The sequence below is a fragment of the Sinocyclocheilus anshuiensis genome, unplaced genomic scaffold (assembly GCF_001515605.1).
Source record: "Sinocyclocheilus anshuiensis isolate Anshui unplaced genomic scaffold, SAMN03320099.WGS_v1.1 scaffold37, whole genome shotgun sequence".
In the NCBI taxonomy this organism is placed as follows: domain Eukaryota; kingdom Metazoa; phylum Chordata; class Actinopteri; order Cypriniformes; family Cyprinidae; genus Sinocyclocheilus; species Sinocyclocheilus anshuiensis.
In genome coordinates, this window is record NW_015536461.1 from 197,136 (window position 1) to 202,048 (window position 4,913).

At 41.3% G+C, this 4,913-nt stretch overlaps 1 pseudogene; it reads right to left on the reverse strand.

Annotated features, from left to right (window-relative positions):
• Positions 1-1,392: 1,392 nt before the first annotated feature.
• LOC107656359 (zinc finger protein 260-like) lies at positions 1,393-3,836 on the reverse strand (annotated as a pseudogene).
• Between the last annotated feature and the right edge of the window lie 1,077 nt (positions 3,837-4,913).

The window sequence follows — 4,913 nt, forward strand, 5'->3', positions numbered from 1 at the left end:
GGAGGGCTCCTGATCCCCAGTTCCACCCAGGGAGGGCTCCAGATTCACCGTTAGGCCCAGGGAGGGCTCCAGGCCCCGAATACAGCCCCGTAGATTTCCCCCAAGGATTTTTTTTTGGGTGGGGGGGGTAGTATGGCTCCGGAGTACCCCGATCCGCCATGGCCTCCCGAGTCCCTGGATCCGCCATGGCCTCCCGAGTCCCCGGCTCCGCCTTGGCCTCCCGAGTCCCCTGCTCCGCCTTGGCCTCGGCCTCCCGAGTCCCCTGCTCCGCCATGGCCTCCCGAGTCCCCGGCTCCGCCTTGGCCTCCCGAGTCCCCTGCTCCGCCTTGGCCTCGGCCTCCCGAGTCCCCTGCTCCGCCATGGCCTCCCGAGTCCCCGGCTCCGCCTTGGCCTCCCGAGTCCCCTGCTCCGCCTTGGCCTCGGCCTCCCGAGTCCCCTGCTCCGCCATGGCACCCGGAACGGGTACCGCTCTGGAGGCCCACTGTCCCGTGTCTGTCCTGAAGGACCTCCAGAGTGCCCAACCCCCCCTCCCCATTGGGATGTTATATGGCGTGAGGACACGCCTTCCGGAGGGGGGCGTTATGTCAGACTCTGTTCCGTGTTTTGTGGTTGTTTTCCTCATGTGCCTTCCTTTCCCATGTTTAATTTGTCCCAGGTGTTTCCCTTAATGTTTCATTGCTCCCAGGTGTGTCTCGTCATCCCCTCCTCCTGTGTGTATAAATAGTGTTCCCTGTGTGTGCTCCAGCATCCGGTATTGTTCATGTCATGTCTATGTCTAGATGTATTGCGTGAGTGTTCCTTTGTGTGAATTAAACCCAGTTGGATTGATGTACTCTGTCTCTCTCCGTTCCTTGCTCCAGACTCCGCTCAGCAGTGCACCCGTGACAATAACAGAATCACTGTTATCATCACTTAAAACTGTTATAACGAATGTTGTGAACATTTAACTATGGACAGCTGCATAGCATTGGAAAACGTGGATTGTTATTTTTTTAATGCAACAATTTGACCAAGAAATCACAGAACCAGAGTTTCACAAACAGTCATTTCTGAAATGCAACAACTCGGTATAGATATTGAACTGATGAGGCACTTATTTGCATTGCTTATAATTAAACATAATAAAACAAACCAAGGTGCTGCTGACTTTTGTTTTGATGGATAAGAAAATCATGCGTCAACTAATATTTGCATTTCAATCTTTGAAAACATGTCAAATTGAATTCACGCAGGTAGCCAGACTGTTTGTTCTGAACTAGAATTTGAACGGATAGATATTCTTTAATATTTTAAATCACATCCTTTGGAAGAAAAGCAAGAGTTCTCTGTTGTTTGCTTTAATATATTAGTTTGCACATCAGTGTGCAATCTAATATTGTGTTCATGTAGTATTTATTTTCTGGAGGATGAAGAGCGATGACAGCGAGATGCCTTGAGGTGATCTCTGACATGATTTGAACGAGAAAAACCCCTTCCACACTTCGGGCAGCTGTGGCGATAATCACCTTTATGGATTCTCTCGTGTTCCTTCAAGGTGTATTTGGATTTAAAACAACTCCCACACTTGCTTGCCGCAAATCTTGCATAGTGCATCCTGGCGTTTTCTCCTTTGCCTTCGTAAGACCCCTTGAAAGGATTCAAGGTCACGCTGAACAGAAGACGGCTCTTGTTCAGTTACTAGAAGTTCATCACACTGCTCTGACTTAACCGTGATGGATGACTGTGTATCTGTGCCACCAATTAAGCGTTAGCGTTAGTTCTGGCAGGTCACGTGAGTCAAGCTTGCATCAGCTGATTCTCAGCTGATCACATCTACCTATAGGAATACGACACCTATATAAGTTCTATTCAGTATTATTCAGCAGCTTTTCAACTTGCTCAGGAGCAAATTACCCTCCTCCATCCCCAGCTCCTCCTTTCGCCACAGTCAGGACTTGGCTTTCTGATATTCCTTGCTAATCAGACTCCTTTATCTTGAATAAAGTGTTACACTTAAATATCATTATGTACATTAATGATATCTGCTTTGTTCTGTTCTGTTAACCCTAGGGGGGGTATTATTGCTGCTCTCCCTGCTCATTCATGACAGGCTGCATGGATGGGCAGGGAGTTTTTTGCCCAGAACAGAACCATACCGCCAAACCAAACTTTATGCTAAGTATCTATCATTTTGATGATAGTGGTCCTGACAGAACTATCTTTATTCTCTGGCAGAAGTGAGAGGCACTGAGGGGATTCCTGCCCTGAGACCCCTTCAGAAAGGGGCGAAGTATTGAAAGAGGCTTGACTCAAAGGCTCATGGTTGGCAAACTCCAACTTCACTCATATTTCTGAGAGCTCTGAACCCATCGGACCTTGCAGAACTCCATCTCTCTGAGTATCTGGATGACAAGAGGCATTAGATTAGTTTTCTACTGCAAAAACATTGAGGCGCTTTTATATGACATGATAATTATGTGGAAACCTTGGAGTAACATGACAGTTACTCTAAGTTAGTTAAAATAATACCATGGTACTAATATTGTTCACGTCACAAACATAGTAACACCAAGTAATTTCCCCCAAAGGAATATGACTTGCAAACTGTCATAAGAGTTATTGTGTAACTCATATCTTTCTGACTAGCTATGGAGTTTTGTCCACTGTACAGGACATTATGTGTTAGCGATTTCTCTGAGACGTTACGTGTCACAGTTTTAAATCTGGATGTCCTGTACAGAGCACATTCAGGGCTTTCCAGAGATACCAAATGACTGGATGTTTCACCACGACCACTCCCTCTCCTTGGTCTTTAAAAATGGCTGACATTCATTTAGTGATCAAATGTAACACCCTAATGGAAATATGATAATATTTTGTAATTATCATTTAAATCTGATTAATTGACAAATTGTTTGTCATAAATCAACATCTCAGGAAAATGTTATGGGGTTTCAAATCAAAATATGACCTTGTGTTATGAAACAGGACATCAGTTTCATACATGTCCACTGTAGAGGACACCAGGACTTAAAGCATGTTTATTACACATTTTGGGAGACACAACAAATGAATAGAGAAAAAATTATATATCAATGTTCCTATTAAATATTAGATATTATTATGAAAATCTTGCTAGGATGTTGCCAATTGCCGTTTTTATTATGAAAATCTTGCTAATTATTACTCCCATCATTGCACTTACTTGTTCATTCTATGTTGCCCCAAAAACACATTAATATGCAAATTAGATACAGTTTATAGATACATTGTATATAATGGAAAAACTTGTTTATGGCCATTTTACACACATTTTACATAAAGAAAAATGTTTTTTTTTTTTTAAATATCTTTCATAACATAGTTGAGAATCATCTTTATGTAAAGTTTAGTATAAAAAAAATGAAAATTGATTTCTGGTTAAAACAAAAATCTCACTCTTTTTGCCTATGTCTATTCGTGTCTTTTTATTTTTTTTAAAAACAGGACTTTTTAAAGTCCCGATGTCCTCTACAGAGGACATGGCATAACATATGAATAAAATATAATTTTTCAAAAATTGTATTTTTCAAAAATTTTCTTATGCTCTAAACAATGTAATAACATGACAAAATACTAAATTCACAAAACTGTTTTTTTTCCTGGTAGTCAGGAGGATATAGGCTAACTTAGCGTTACTGACCATGGCATGTTTCTGCACAGCTGCAGATTCGCCTCCTCAGACAATAGTTCTGCTGCTTTAGACGCTCGATTTCTTTCTTATATTCGGTCAAATTTTCTTTGACACAGTCGAATATTTCATCGGCTGCTGCCATTATGCGCTTAAACAAAAATGAATACAATGACTCTAATTCCATCGTGCTCAGTTGTGTTTCAAACTAAACTCTGCTTCTGTCTCTTAACTAACGTTACTTCTTCTTAACGGCGATTGTCCACCACCATTTGGAGCTTTAGCGCCCAGTGTTGCCAATTTAGCTACTTTGTAGCTAGATTTAGCGACTTCCCCACCCCTTTTGAGACTTTTTTCAAAAGTTTAGGGACAAATATAGCAACTGCTTGGACAAACCTTATTTAAGTTCTCATCTTGCCCACTGATCTACGTTCATCTTTATATAGATCAGTGAATTTGTCATTGTGATGTCATCTAGTGACATTTAGCTACCAGTTTTAGCTACTTTCAATTGAAAGCAGTTGGCAACACTGTTAGCGCCACCTAAAGCTTGAGGAGGTACTGCTCAGGGGTGCGTTTCCCAAAAGGACTATGCAAGTTCCGTAGTTACCAACTGAGCTCAATGGAACTAACGACGCTTTTGGGAAACGCAAGCCACAGCTGTTGGCACGTTACTGCTGTACGGAGTCCCCAGACGTCCCGCAGTTTTAGTTACCATTGACTTCCTTTGTATTGGGGATAGATAGAGAACAGAAGTGTCGATGGACACGAGTTTTGGATGGACAGCAAATAAAAATGCTCAAACAGTCAGCATTACAGAAATACTGGTTGACTGTTGCTTTGCCAAGTGCGCACCCTTAGACAATATTTCTAGAGTTCATCATCTCAGACTTAATGAATGAATGAATGAATAACCTAAATAAATAAAACACATATCATGATATCTGTCCCAAAAGAGTTTATTCAGCGATTTATTTAGCAAGAATATGCGTTAGAACTGCACATAGGCCTATTTATAGATGGATCTAAGGATTCTATATTCTTCAGGTCAAACATATTTATTATAGCCTATTATGACATTATATTAGCCCTTCCTTTGACTGAGGATGTAAAACCTATGAACCTATGAAAGGTGCCATAGCCTCTCATTCATTTTCAGCTTTATCAAGCAATTTAAGCGGACAGTCTAAATAAAGTAAATATTTAAAATATGAGATCCTTTTAAACTTGCAAAAAAAAAAAAAAAAAAAAAATTTCAGGGGGT